Source organism: Corapipo altera, unplaced genomic scaffold, assembly GCF_003945725.1.
Source record: "Corapipo altera isolate COAL_440 unplaced genomic scaffold, ASM394572v1 68, whole genome shotgun sequence".
Taxonomy (NCBI): Eukaryota; Metazoa; Chordata; class Aves; order Passeriformes; family Pipridae; genus Corapipo; species Corapipo altera.
Window position 1 is genome coordinate 5,680,721 of NW_020884919.1, and position 16,050 is coordinate 5,696,770.

The following is a 16,050-nucleotide window of genomic DNA, read 5'->3' on the forward strand; positions in this document are numbered from 1 at the left end:
TGAAGACTAATCATAACTACAGTTCAGCTGTCTCTCATAAATAACTTTTTCCCAAATAAAACTTGCATTTATTTACAACAATATTTAGTACTTACTTAGTACTTGTCAGAAATGAAAACTAGTAACAAATAGCACCCCTAAATTTAATATAATAGAACTTGTTTGCCCCATATTTTAAGCAGGAAACATATATATTATTGTGTTTACACAGATTTTCCTTACAGGTTTATAACTGGCGTTGATCCTCTGTACAGAACCATCCAGAGTGAAATTCCTGAGAAGGATACACATGAACATCTCTCTTTCATAAAGCAAATATTAGCACTTATATTACCATTATTTCAGGAAGCACATCCTAGTCAGTGATAACAACTGAAGCTGTTCCCCAAACACATGATTGATTTTACACAGAACCATATCCTGAAAGGGTTAGAACAGCTTAACTCAGCTTTACTGAACCTGTTTGCTGCTCTTCAATTCTTCAAAGCTAAAACCAAGAAGAAATACAGCCCATTCCTTATTCTGTCATTTGCATGAGATGCACAGGACTGTCTCATCTCTCATCTGTACCTCAATTCTTCAGTCCATTGGACCAGTCAGCTCCCTGTAACCATGAAGGAGCAGCAGATCTGAGACAAATTTGCTCTGAAGGGGTTTCTAAATTGAAAAAGCCTGAAAATAACTGCTGTACAGGATCTCTTTAAGAAAGTGTTCAGTGACCTCATGCCAGCTACCAGTAGCTACCTGTCCCCTCCTGTCTCACAGTTAAATCAGTTTGATTCAATAGGAATTTAACTCTAAGTAAAGGTAGTTATTTTCAATTATTTTCAGGTCCATCTGCTGCCTTGTCTCTGTACCACCTCTACCCAGGGCATCCATACTTTAGAGGATGCTTTCACCTGGTGCTTTTAATTCATTCAGGTCCTAAAAGAAGGTCTGATTTTACATAAGGACACTTTTCAGGTCTTTCAAAATAGCTTCAGCTTTTTGTAAAGCTTCCAATTACAGCATTAGGATGAGACAGCCGATTTTCATGACCTCCTGATATGTCTCTGAGAAGCAGATTTACATCTCACTTTTTTTCACATGGATGTACTAAGCAAATCAAACTTTTTGATTGTGAAAACTGGGAGAAAGCAATAACTTTAAATACGTGATATTATCCCAGGAGTCTGTGCTGAGGAGCTGTTTGTATTCTTTAGTATGCCTGGATGCACAGTTTTAAAAAGTCTTACCCACTTTGAGTAGCCACTGATGGTCACCAGGGCAAAGTGGACGCAGCATGGGCAGCCTGAAGGTGAGGACAGAGGTGCAACTACACACCCACCCTTTGTTCTGCTGAGCTCTGCGTGGGGAGAAGACTAAATACTACTTTGAAGAAATTGTTTATGAATCATTGATTAGCCACTGTCATCAGCTCTGACAAAAAGGTTTTTCAAGCACCAACCCCTCATCACAGCCCATTAGAGCAAATGGTTGGGAACAGAGAGAGCTGCAGTTCACAAAACCAGTTGGAGAGCGACTGGGCGGAATTAAATTAGTGAAGTGCAGGACGACAGGCCTGCTGTCTGCAGGATGAAACAACTTAGAGGGACAATTTTCATGCTACAACCTGCATTTATTTCTCTGCAGGCTATCCTGAACAAAGCACCAGAAGTGACAGGACATTATCAGGCTATAGCTCCAAGAGTTTTCAGGCAATGTCATACCTGTCTGGACAGGGCTCAGCAAACCAGTCAGTGTGGCCATTCTGCCAGGCAGGAATCTCTGGCCATCTGAGGAACTTGCACTGGGAACAGCAAAACAAGTTTTAGCAGATGAGGGCACAACAAGTTTCTGGTTTTCAAAAGGAAAGCAAGATGTATTTTTGAAGGGTGTCAAGTACCTTTGCTGTTTGTTTGGGTTTTTTTTTTAATGAAGTGATATACTCATACTGAATGGGGTGCAGCAGTCAGTGCTGATTTTACTCTCTGAGAGTTTGAGTTTATTGTCTTAGAGAAAAAAAAAAAAAAAAAAAGAAAAGCTCAAAGATACTTTGCTTCACCTGTACTCCCTGACCCCAAACATGATGGGCTTGACAATTCTTCTACTGGTCTCTTAGGGAAGGTATTGGCTTCACCTGATAATCACTCTGCTCTCTGATACTCTCACCAGTCTCTGATAAATGAGGACCTTTGCAGAGCTCAGTAGTACTTGGAGAACAGTGGGCAAGTAGGCACATACATAAAAAAAGAGGAATTCTCAAAGTACATTTTACTTAGGATTCAACTGAAGTGCTCTTCTAGTCAAACAAATATTTGTGTTTAACTTCAAGCCATCTGAAGTTGATTATTGCTAATTTATTACCTGCACATACAGCGTAAAGAAAGCATGGGCTACCTTCCATAAAATGTATTTATATGGAATTTCATTAAAAGCTGTATTAGCTTTCTATTTTCTTAACTTAGGATGAGATCTTAAGATTCAAACCTACTTCCTACATCAATAACGTGAATTTCGAAAATATTTTGTTTACCCTCTCTGAAATTGAGTATTTATCAACATTATTCTAAACAAAGTTACTTTTCAACCTCTCAGAGCTAGACAAGAACACATTCCCAGTCTCTTACATCTTGCACTGGAATTATCTCAACTTTTTCACTGCAAAAACGACTAGCTCATTAAGAAAGCACCACATACATATGAACACACACAAAGAAGAATTCTCTACTCCCCCAATAATAAACCCACAGAACACTTCACAAACTTATTTGAAGAACTGCCCCATTAGCAGGATCTTGGGCCAGCTCTCACACCTGGGAGCAGAAGCTCAGTTTAACCAGATCCTAGGAGATCCTTCAGAGCACTGACAGTGTAACAGGGGCACAGGAGCAGGTGCTGCACCTTAAGCAGTGACCATGGCAAGGGTTTATCTTTGCATTTCAATGAGGATTACAGTCAGCAAATTACCGGCAGGAATGGCAAAACCAACTGCCTTCTGCAGGGTATCCAACATACCCTGAAAGTCAAATCCAGCCTAGCAGAACCCAACCCACAGATCAGTTCACCAAGCAAATCAGTGACCCTGTCCTGTTCCCACAGGAACGAGAGGAAAAGCACATTGTGAACTGGCTGATCAGTCCCTGCTGAGGCTCTTCTCTCCAATTTCCATTCCTTCCAGGGCTTGAGCCTCCAGGATCAAAGTGTTTCCCTCCTGGGCCATACCAGCAAATCCCACTTGAGTGTACTGCATATTCCCTTTGAATGGTGATAGTCTTCTCCTGAGCAGGGCTGAACATTTCGAGAAATGCAATGCTGTTGTGAATTAACTTCTTTCCCCTTGTCGTGGTTTAACCCCAGCCAGCAACCAAATTAACTCTACCCCAGCCAAAACCAGCACACACCCCTCCCTTTGGAAATATTGATATTTCATCACTGGTTGAAATAAAAGATCACTCTCTGAGGGTTAACTGGCAAATAACACCCCGTTCCTCCAACTTTTTATTCCTAGTAAATACACGATTCAGAACCCAAACACAGTTTGTCTAACTGTACAGACAAAAGTTTTAATTTTGTTTTCTTTTTTTAAATCTGAACTGAATAACCCTTTCATTCAATAAAATCAGCTTCCAATAACCCATTCAAAATAAACACACTCTACTTACAGAGATATTGATTTTATTTCCTCTCATTAAATGACCACCAGTGAATAAAGTGTTATGTAGTATTATATAAGTAATATGTGTTACATATAATACTATCTATCAGTATTTGTTATTCAAGGAATTAGTTTTGTTTTTCAAATGACTGAGGAGGAAAATTCTTGGGAAAAACATTTAAGTGCTTTAAGGTTCACCATCTTATCACTTCTTGGGTGAGCAAGAGCACATTTCTGAAGCTAAAGATGGGAGAAACAAACAAACCAGACCAAACAGTCACTTCTCAGGTGAAAGGCACTCTAAGGCCCAAGAAAAAGTCACTTATCACTCCCCCATCTGAAGCAATATTCCACTGTGCTCACCAGTTCCAGGTAGCATCAACTTATGGAGGCCGAACTATCTAAAAGTGAGGAAAGCCATGTCCCTTTCTCCTTGGTCACAGAAGGATTTGTGTAACAGCCACTCTCACCTGGGTCATGCTTATCCAGTGGCACAAAACTCCTGTGGCTGGAATGCTGCTCAAATCCACAGAGGAGACATTATCTTCCTCATTGAATCTCAGAGACTAAAAAAATATCCAGTTGAAGAAACTGGGATGTTTTTCCTATTTAAGGATTTGTCTTATAAGCAGTTATGCTTACAAAAATTCATAAGATTTCTACTTGTAAGTAGAAAAAAACCCAAGTTTGTGAAAGATAAGGTTGTTTATTAATTAGCAAGATTTGCATCTCTTCACAATTGATCTTTCTGAAAGAATCACTAAAAACTAAGTTTCCTGATGGATGATCCACAGCACAACAACAGACATTTGAAAGGTCTATTAAGCTCAGATAGTTATCCAGTTTGTTCAGTATCATCATTGGCTTCTCTGAAAACAAGACTCAGGATACACTTAAGAAAATTTAAATACAGTGTTTAGTATTTATTGAATTAAAAACCTATCTATCGCTGCATCGTTTTAGTGAACAGAATTACTGATACTTGGACAATTGCAATCACACATATCCACCCCCTAAGTTAGAAAACCTACAGCTTAAGGATAAACTACATTACCTATAGTACTTCTAACATACAAAATGTTTCTTTTTCAGGGCTAGAGAAGGGAAGAGAAGTTGAGAAGATCCTGTGACATTTACTGAAGTAGTCGTCTGTAACAGTTAAGAGTTTGAGGCTTTTTTAGAACATAATATTAAAAAATGCTTATTTAAGTATATGTTTTCCCTGGAACTGCACAACAGGAACCAAGTTTACACAAACCTAAACCAGCTGTGGGGCTTAAATCATAAGCTCTGGCTACTCCCATGTGCTTCACGGTTAAAATCTCAGCCTTACCATCCCCCAGCTCTGCTGGAAGCCTGTGCCCAGCCAGGAGACACACACACACACACATCAGCACCCACACCACAGGCCAATTCCTGACCCTCTCCACACTTCTCCAGTGAGAAAAAATACTACCTTGGACTGGACCGTGACAGCTGAGAAACTACATATACACCCCGTCACCCCTGCCCAGGGGACAGCAAACTCCAGCAGGGAGGGCAGGCAGCTGGGGTCAGAGACAACCTAAAATAGCTGCAACTAAGACTACAGAATTCAAAAGCAAATCCTCATGGTAGTTCCAGCAGAAGAGCCCCAGCAAAGCAAAACCCAGCACATTTGAAACGCCCAACTTTTCAGGAGGACGGGGCTCCACCTGTAACTGATAACACTGAAGTCAGCAGCTCAAAATTAGCAAGGTGATGATGATATTAGCTGTAAAAACTGTGGAGCTGAGTACATGTAACTTTCAGGCTTTTCTCTGAATTTTCTTTCCTATCCTAAGCCTTTGAAAAATAAAGTTGAATTTTACCTCAGCTGAGAGAAAACCCTAGTGGCTCAGCAGAGCTTCAGCTGTAACCATCTAGTTTACATCAGCCAAGCATATTGATAAAAATCCCTCAGCATTAGCCTCACATTATTGTTCTGTAGTATAGGAAACCCATTGTGCTCTGTATCAGATATCCCAGACCATTCCCTACAGCAGTCATCTATGTATTTCCCTGGAGAAGAAATGCAAGATTATTTCTTACAGCATTTTTCATTTTCATTGCCCAGTCTAGTTTTATGGCACCCAAAAGATGGGTATTTCCACCACAACTTCTCTTGGGAAACTATTCTATTTAAATAAACTATTGCTGTTGGGTTTTTGTTCCTGGTATACAGCCAAAGTGATCTTTTCCCCTCCTTAGCTGCACTCCATTACTCTTACTCCAACAAATCAGTGACATGTGAAAGTATATTAAATAAAGACATTTTTTCCCTAAATACTCCAGTTACACACAATGAAGAGTTCACCAAGTCAAAAATGCTAATCTTGACTTTATTCTTTGCACTTGAAACAGAAGCTTGAATTAGCCAGAAGAAAGTTGACTTCAAATGTAACAAAAAAAAAAAAAATCTTTCTCTAGCAGATTCACAGCTAGTTTGGGGTGTTTTGCTTTGTTTTGTTTCTCTTTTCGTTTAAAATTCATAAGAGTTGTGAAAAGCACTGGACTACGCTCTCCAGAGACTGGTGCTTTCATTTGCTGCAGAGAAGCTGTTCAGAGCAGCAGAATGCCCTGCCCATTAACCTCTGCAGACTGGTATCACCTGCAAAGCTCACATTGAAGTGGTACAACTGCTTCCAGCAGCCAAAAGCTCGTACTCACAGATGTTATCAAGAGGGGGGTTGATCATTCATTTGTTGCCCTGTTACCTCTCATGGCAAACAGTGGACACGTTTGTTCACACAGCTGCATCCTGGAAATGTTGAGAGCTACAGCTCATTTCAGGCCTGTTCCATGCCTGAGGATCAGACTTTGTGCAAAAAACAACTCATAAGCTAGGAAATTGAGAAAAAAAAAACCCAAAGTCATTTCTGTCAGAGGACCAAAGTGCATTTTGTGCTAGTTCACCCAAATACTCTTGTAACTGAACTAATTTCAATGGACTGGGTATTAAATTTCATTCACAACAGTTGATTAGACACATCCTAGGAAAGACAGGTGGGTCAAGAGGTAAAGCTGCACACTCACTTGCTTTGGTGAAAATGAAGCTGGAATATCTGAAAGCCATCAAGGCAAGCAAAACTTGACATCTCAGTATTGGACTGCAGCTAGATAGGTTTACACCCACAGAGGTAAAGAAGAAAATCCTAAAAGTTCATAGAATCACAGAATATCTTGAGTTGGAAGTGACTCATAAGAACGATTGAGTCCAGCTGCCAAATTCAGTCCAAGAGAAACTAGTTTCTGAAGTTCAAAGACAAATACACAATTTCTATCATTCTACTGTTTAAAAAACATCCAGATACCGTTTTGCTTATACTTTTGGATTTAAGAACAACTCAAATGTAATCTGTTTAAGATCCCTTTTTCCACAACTAAAGCAATTTCAAACCTTTGCAGTTCCCTGTAAGTTTTCCCACTTACAGCACAGCCTTAGCTGCTCAACACAGAAGAAAATTCCCCAAGCTTGGAAAGTACAGTAAGGCAAAGAGGCTGGTGCAAGGTTGTCAGGGTGGCCTGGTTATTGGGCACAGTTAAGCAGATTTCAGTCTGACAGAAGCAACGGGGTTGATAAAGAGCAGCAAAGTTCTATCACACCAAACTGTCTTTTCATGAGCTGCCTCAGTTGCTTTCAAGAGGCTCTTTCTGGCAACACACTCCACAAGCCACCACGTGGGTGTCTGTCACCAGAAGCTGTGCCTGCACAGGCTGCATCACCCCGGCAATCGCCCACTGACAGCTACACTTCAATAAGCCAAATATCCCTCCCAGTTTTGCTGAAGCACAGTCGGGCTTGCAAAGTCCTCCACTGGCTGTGGCAAGTAAACAGATTTGGTTTCATCTTCGGTGCTGTCAAACAAGGCAGACCAGAAGCAGATGCTCTTTGCCTCCATCCACAGACGACACAGCCCCGGTGTGAATCATCCCGACGAGGCCGCCTCGTCAAATGCAGTGCAGCGCCTGCAGTGCCGCCACAGAAAAGTGCTCTCCCAAAGCAGGAAAAGAAACAGAAGGAAAAAATGCAATTTCATACCAGGAAATCAAGAAGTCAGGCAACATCAAGACATGAGCCTGTCTTTACAAGTGCCTCTGAAAACCTCTGTGAAGGCCCAGACACTCTAATTTATTACTTGCCCAGACTAACACTTGATGATGCTACTGCCATATATCTTTCCTCTCACCACTCAGTGAGTGGAGTCTCACAGCTGTTGGAAGGGATGGCACATTTCCAAACACAACTGCTATTTAAATCATTAAAAATGATGCCTGGCCTGTAAAACAATATTCAAAACCACTGACTACAGAAAAAAGGTTGATTTTGTTTGATAATCTTATTAATATAAGTAATCATAGCAACTAACTCCGGATATAAAGTTTACCACACATGAATTTTGATTGGCCTACTGCCTATGGAAGCTTTTCTTCTGCTTCTGCTTGTATCATGCTTTACTTCCCTCCCCCCAGCCTTTTTTTTTCTTAAAGATTACAACCCACTTTAGGAGAACATTACTGATAGAGCATCTTCTGCTATAAGCAAGACAGGAACTTCCCTAATCAGAAGCCTCTCTTGGGATGTAACAGTTGTCATTCAAGACTAACATATCTGTTTACTGTATTTTTTCCCCTAGATCAACCACCTGATCAGTGTATTTTGCAAAACTTGCAAAAAGTGTATTTATGCAAACTTCTTCAGTAAAAGGATTTTCAGTTTCTTATAAACTATATCACCCCATATTGCAACACAAATATCATTCTCCTATCACGCACACAAGTAACCAAAAAAATCTACCTTGACATGTTCTGCAAAGATCAAAAAAACATTGAAAGTACATTTCATATATTCTATTCCTCCAAAACCACCATATGCCAAGCACAGTCCCAGACCCAAGAGTGAGATCACACCCACTTGGACAGTCAGTACAGCAATGGATTACATTAACCTACAATTACCCTAATCAGCTAAAGATTTTGGACAACTTGGTTTCCAGTATAACGTTTCCAGAACTGAAGTAGTATGACTTAAGTCTTTAAATGAGTTCATACAGGCTCTAAGAACTTTGCAAATGCATGAAAAAAACACCTAAAAATAGGTACAAATTCAGATGAACAAAAACAATTGCTGCAGTTAACTTCGCACACAGCACAGACACATCAGTTAAAATGACTGTATTTTGTCCTGTTACAAGAACAGTTATTCCACTTGATACATAAATATCAGTGTGCCCATACATCTGATGCTGACAAAAAGGAGCTAAAATTTACTATTTCCATTATACATTGCAGCATCCCCAAAGCTGAAACAAACTATATTAAGCACTTATTATCTAAATCAATTACAAAACAGTTCTGGTTTCATCTTCAAGAGTTTTGTTTATAAGCAAACAAGTAACTCCGAAATCAATCTCGGTTAACAAGGAATCCATCTGTTTTAAAATTTAAGAAAAGCTGCCACCAAAGAGTACTGGTTTTGTTGCTGAGGTAATGTCTACAGATTAATTCAGAGCCCTATTGTGTTCAATGCTGAAGGCAGTACACATGTGCCTCCTCTAAAGAATTTTAAAAAAATTATTAGCTAACTAATCTGAATCATTAGGTTAATACATTAAGCTCTCAAAACAACAAATTACATGTATTTAGATTTTATTTCAACTTAAACCAGTGATTTTTAACTTAAATTCTGCATATTGAAACTGTCTGTCCTTCACAGGCTACAGGCCGTGCTGATGGAAAAAACAGATTCATCAATTAGAAACTGAATATGAACAAAGAAAGCCAGGAAAATTAGAACTTTTGTGAAAAGAAGTTTTCCGAAGAAAAAGGCAACATGGAACAGAGAGCTAGAAAGTAGGACACCACAGGAGAAAGTTATACCAGCTCTTCCTCGGGCCAGAGTTCTGCACCTGCACATCATTTCAGTTGTTCAGGAAGCAACTGTTGAAGCAACTACCCCAAACTCTTTTAGAGTCACCCAAGTCTAATTAATTTGCTGAACATTTAATACGCAAGAAAACAAATAGTTTGAAGGAAATCAAGAACAAGTCATTGCTTCCCCCATGCCCTTCATCTGCACTCATAACTCTACCTCTGAATTGATTTTGCAAAAGACTTGACCAACTGGTAAGCGAGCTCTTGGGAGGGGACACACATTAAAGGAACAATCAGGAAGGAGGCTGAGAGAAAGCTTGGCTCCCAAGTTTCACCCAGTGATCCTTTCCACTGCACAACAATAAGAGGTTCCCACCCCATGAACTTTGGAAGTTTCCCAACTGCTGGAGACATTTACTCCACCAGCAGCAGCACTGCCTACGCCAAGAGCTACTCTGTTGCATTCTCCCTGGCACACAATTGCTTTTCCTTTCTATAAAGCAGCCAGGCAAATTACACATCAAATGATAATTCACCTTTGAACTACTTAAGCAGTCAAGTCACAATACAGTGCAAAGAGCAAATGTCACACGAAGGAAGGCGGATGAACTGGCACAGGCTGTTCCCTTCTCAACTGCTGAGGTACCACCAACTACAGGCTCAGCAGCTGCCTGTGCCAAAGCAATCCTACAGCGTGAGTACAATCAAACTGCAGCTTCCAATAATGCCTTGTCAGCTAGAAGAGCTGAGATCTGAAGTTTGTTCCATTAAAAATAATTGTCTCAAAAAAAAAAAAAACCAACGAAATCAAAACAAAACAAAACCTTCACAGGCACACAAGAAGTAAATTGCCATCTTGGAAGTGCTCACACAACCCACCAGCTCCATTCCTTGTATTTAGCAATGAAATCACAGGAAAGCACACGGACATTTATAATGCTTTAAAAAAGAGGTTACGAGTACATACAGCAGCCTCTTTCACAGAGGTGAAAACTCAACACCAATACTTCTTCCCATTCATCCAGCACTGAACTTTATGTGAAGTCTACTTTGAAATCACCTAGTCCATCTTCAACCTCTGAAGAAGCAGTCTGACAAGGAAATTAGCTTTTTCCACTAAAGCAACATATTACATTCGGTTTATATCACCTATTTTTGATGATTTCCACAGAGAGAAAGAGACAAGTAACCAATTAAAAGTGGCAAGTGTAATATTTTTCACCAAAAAAAAGTTATAAATCAAGTGATAAATGGCTTCTGAGAGATACAAGGCAGTATCAAGGATAAGTAATCTAATTCAGGGAATTTGGACATGTGAGCTCTTTGGATTATTCCATGCCAATGAGTTTCTGAACCAGCTGAAAGAGTATCTCACTTTCCACTACATTTCCCAAATGCTATATGCAAACACTGATCACAACAACGCTGACAGACACATATATGCTTGCAAAGTGATTCCATAAAAAACCTTTATAGCTGACAAAGAATAATTTTAAACCAGGTTACAAAAAAACACATTGGAAAGCTATTAAACTTGGGTAAAATGGAACAAGAGAGTTGAGGTTTTTCAGGTTAAGCTCTTTCCAATATTCAACATATACTCCTGCCAAAATTCCACCACACAAGTTGAATAGCTAAAACATTACAGAAAGGAGAAAAAAAATTTATGCGAAATACACACTCTGTAACATACTTATACACACTACCTAAAAAAACCCACTGAACTAAGGCAAGTGTCCATTTTCTCTCAGTTAAAAACTACTACAACATCTAAATTACCACTATTAAAACACCTCCATTTCTCACACAGTTGCAACAATTCTCCTCTAAGTACTGAGCACAAACAGAAGCAGAGATTTCCTACTTCCAATAGGAAGACTTTTGGTATCAGTGGGACAAGAAGAAACAGAAACAAAGCTTGCTAAGGACATAAACTGGATAGTTTCTCAAGTATTCAAAGGAAGGAAGAAGTCTCTTGCGAATGTGCACATATTTTGCAGAGGGGAAAGGGAATTATGGAAACATAGAATGGGTTGGGTTGGAAGGTACTTTAAAAACCATCTCGTTCCAACCCCCCTGCCATGGCAGGGACACCTTCCACTAAACCAGGCTGCTCCAAGCCCCATCCAACACGGCCTTGAAGAATTCCAGGGATGGGGCATCCGCAGCTTCTCTGGGCAACCTGTGCCAGCGCCAAGAGCCAAAGGCACAAGAGCCTCTTGGAGAGCACAGTCTCTGATGTGATGGCTCAGGTATTAGACAAGCACTGAGGCAAGTGCCTCCTATTCTATCCTAAAAATGCAAGGCCCAGGATATACACAACAAAATGCACAGTCCATGCTTTGATCCAGGGCATAGTGTTTTGAAGACCTCAGGATTTTACTACAACGAGTATCTGGTTACTGTTTCTAGGGAGTGTAACAACCTCATTTACACTTCCTTAGTCTTAACCATGTTTTGCTAAGTACACAGGAAGCAGAAAGGGCAGCACGCTGTCAACTGCTTTTTACAACGAGACAGAAATGCCCATAAGGAACATATGAACCTGTCACAAAAACTGTGAGAAAAAGAACACCAAAAATATCCACTTGTCATCAACGGGAAAACACACGGAAAAAGAACAAAACAGGATGGGGTAGTTTTGCAATGCAAGACGCACAGAAGCCTATGCCTGAGCATGTACCAGAGCCTGGAAACGAATTCAACAGGACACATTTCTAACTATGATTAGAATCACTTCTACAAGGGCATGAGATGTAAAGGGAAAAACGTGAACAGATAAGGTAGAGATGTGAAGGGATTGTATATGAAAGGCTGGAAAAACGACAAATGCAGATAGAAAACCTGGGAAGAATGAAGAGAGAAGTTAGTGAGATCGATGTGTGGGTCGATCAATGCTACCTATTGGGTGTCCTCGGCTATTTCTTCTCCACTCTAACTTGTGTTGATAATGACAACTGGTTTCATTTTCTCTCCTGTATATTTACATTCAGGTGCTTTCAAAGGCACAAAGAGAGAAACATAACACAGAAAAAAAGAGGAAAAAAGTAGTTTTAGAATATGTGATTTCAACTGAACATCTGAAAACTGTAAAGAGCATGCACTGACAGTTGAAATCAGTGATTAGGGCCAGAAAAAAACCTGGTGGCTTTTCAAATTCATTTTATACTTGTCTATAGTATATACAAGTTTTTAATAGCAACAAGTAGCTCGCATTGCCTATGCAAGCACAGAATGTAATTCTTTATTTTCACTGACAGTTTAAAAGCAGACTGCAAAGTACTAAAGTTAAAAGTTTGGCAGAAAGCTGTTTCAAGGCAATATAACACCAAGGATATTTCTGGATATATAAAATCTCAGGTTTCCAGAAGAGAGTTAAAAGCAGTTTCTGCTGATGTACCAAAGCCTATATAAAGTTAGCAGCTTTATATACAAAAGACACATTGTTTAAAAATCATTTTGCCTTTCCTGAGTAAATATCCACTTACAGAGTGGGGGGAAGACACCATGCAGTAGACACACACACTGGAAATCCTTCACAAACATTTACATTTGTCCTCACATCCCAGAAGGCCCAGAGAGAGAGAAGCCAGGTAAAACTTTCAGAAGTAACAGTGAGTACTACCTGTCCCTCTAAAGAGGGATATTTATTTCCAGAAATAAAGGTTTTAGTAAAAACAGAAAAAGGAACAAAGCCTTTTTTCAACAGTTAAAACAAAATGCCTTGGCAGTCATACAAATGGCTCAGCTCAGAACCACTGTGGTAAAAATTCCTGTAACCATATGGGATATCTATCAAAATAATGCATTCTGCAGAACTGATAAGAATAAGGAATGACCCAGCTTGACTGTCACAGATTGTTCGTCTTGGCAGGAGGCTCGAAACAATCCTTTTTGTTTAAACACTATTTTTATAACTCTTAACACCATTTTAGAAAACAAGTTAAGAACATATCCAAAAAGCAAAGCTAGGTTTTAAAACAGACTGGTTTTATATCCTGCAGTTAAAAAAAAAAAAAAACAACAAAAAAAACCAAAACCAGGAACTCAGCGATATGGCTTGTGTTGCCTCCTTTGTTTTGCTGTTTTCCATTCTTTACGTTCTTTCTCACCTACTTGTGCTCTCAAAGAGGCTCAAAGTGATGCAAATTCCCCCGGACTCCCGGGAATTTCAGCAGGCGACATCATCAGGTAAAACCCAGCCTTAGTCAACTCCACTTCCTGACCACGTCTAAGATGGAGCGCGCAGCCCCGATGAATCAACCAGGAGCTGTTTTACACATTATTCACTCGCCCCTACAACCTCCCTCAAAGTTCTCCGCAGCCCCGAAGGGAGAAAAACCCCCTCCACTTCCCTTCCTTCTTTTACTTCCTTACGAGACGCGAACTTCCCAAAACAAACTGCGCTTGGGGATAACGAGGGCACAGGCGGAACACAACGCGCTGCCTGGCTGGGCTCTCCGCGGCTGGAAGCGCTCATCCCAGGGCCTGCGGGAACCCAAGGCAGGGATCCTGGATCGCTGGACCAGTGGATCGCTGGACCAGTGGATCCCATCCCTGCGAGCACCGCCCGCCCCAGCGCCGGGCAGGGCCGCTCCCGCCCTGCCCTCCCCGCAGCACCGACAGGCCGCTGCCCGGGGCAGGGGCACCCGGGCGCACCACAAAGGCTTTTCCATCCCCATTCCCAGCCCCGCACGCACACAGACCCGCGCGGGTCCCCCGGCACGTACCGGATCGCGGCGCTGGCGGGGTCGCGGCGGGGCTCATTCCGCCGGGGCGCGCAGGGTGTGACGGTCACCGGCGCCCCGCGGGGGGCGAAGGCGGCGAGCCCGAGCGGCGGCGGAGCCGCATCGCTGCCCTGCCCGCTCCCCGCCGCTCCCGCTGGCCCCGTCCCGTCCCTGCCCCGCGCTCGGCACCTCCCGGCTCCCGCACGGCCCCGCTCCCGCCGCACTTCCGGGAGGGAGCGGTCACGCGGCGCCGCTTCCATCCGGGAACGCGCGCGGGGCGGGGCGGGATGAGCCGGGCGGGGCAGGGCGGGGTGTTGGGTGGGCGCTCCCGGCATGGGACCGCGGCCGGTGCGACTGACCCTTCGCTCAAGAGCATGGCACAGGATTGAGTCCAGACGGTTCTGGAATATCTCCAGTGAGGGAGATTCCGCACCCTCCCTGGGCAGTCTGTTCCTGTGCACGGTCACTCGCACGTTCACTCCACCCCATGTTCAGGTGGAATTCCCGTGCGTCAGTTTCCGCCTCTTGTCCATCCAGAGGGATGGAGCACCTCTCTGAGGTGCTGAGGGAAAGGGATTGTTCAGCCCAGAAGAGAGAAGGCTTTGGAGTAGGTGACCTAGCTGTGGCCTTTCAGTACCTGAAGGGAACTTCAGGAAAGGCTGAGAGAAAGGGATTTTTCAGCCCAGAAAAGAGAAGGCTTTGGGGGTGACCTAATTGCGGTGTTCCAGTACCTAAAGGGAACTTAGAGGAAAGACTGAGAGAAAGGGATAGCCTGGAAAAGAGAAAGCTTTGGGGTGAACTTATTATAGCCTTCCAGTACCTGAAGGGAACCCGTCCAGTACCCCTTGAGGAAAGGCTGAGAGAAAAGGATTGTTCAGCCTGGAAAAGAGAAGACTTTGGAGTGACCTAATTGTGGCCTTCCAGCACCTGAAGGGAACTTACAGGAAAGATGGGGCAAGGCTATTTATAAGAGCATGGTGTGAGAGGACAAGGGGGAATGATTTAAACTGAAAGAGAGTAGGTTTAGATCAAATATTAGGAAAAAATTCTTTACTGTGAGGGTGGTGAGGCTCTGGCAGAGGTTACCCAAAGAAGATGTGGCTGCCCCATCCCTGGAAGTGTTCAAGGCCAGGTTGGATTGGGCCTGGTGGTCTGGTGGAAGGTGTCCCTGCCCATGGCAGGGGGGTTGGAATGAGATTATCTTCAAGGTCCCCTTCCAACCCAAGCCATTCTATGACTTTATTGCTTGGCATCACCAAGAAGAGCCTGGCTCCATCTTCTTGGCACCCCCCCTTTAAATATTTATACATGTTAATGAGGTCCCCTTCAGTCATCTCTTCTTGAGGCTGAACAGACCCAGCTCCCTCAGCCTTTCCTTGTAAGAGAGATGCTCCAGTCCTCTAATCATCCTCATTGTCCTCTTCTGTACCTCCCCTCAGAGTGGTCAGGGGGGCTCCCCTGAAGCAGCTGCCTGGTCATTACCCCAGCTGCCAGAAAGGTTCACGATGTGGGGCAGATTTGGGGCTTCTGAGGACTTTTTAGTCAGTTAATTATAATTTTGTTTTTCAGATGATGTCATCCTAAAATTGACACTTGTGAGCTCCATCTGCTCCCTGGTATTTGGCTTAACAAGAACCAGCCTTTGGTGGCTGCTCCGTGACTTGCAGGGCTGATGTTGGGTTCTCAGCCTCTCACCTGGTGCACAGATCTGCTCCTGGCTGGCACAGCCGTGGGCTTCGAGCCCTTCACCCCACAGCCCCTGACCAGGGTTCTTCTGCTGTCTTACCACACGTG

The 16,050-nt window shown here is 42.5% G+C and overlaps 1 protein-coding gene across 4 annotated transcripts in view; it reads right to left on the reverse strand.

Annotated features, from left to right (window-relative positions):
• The window catches only part of SPOPL (speckle type BTB/POZ protein like), a 63,341-nt gene extending 48,978 nt beyond the window's left edge, over positions 1–14,363 (reverse strand). For 3 of the 4 annotated variants that reach the window (XR_003529811.1, XM_027656227.1, XM_027656225.1), the window contains exon 1: positions 14,260–14,363. The gene's annotated coding sequence lies outside the window, so the exon portion shown is untranslated. Of the gene's footprint in view, positions 1–1,709; positions 1,726–14,259 lie in introns of those variants that run through there. The other variant, XM_027656226.1, reaches the window with a different exon arrangement.
• Positions 14,364–16,050: the final 1,687 nt, after the last annotated feature.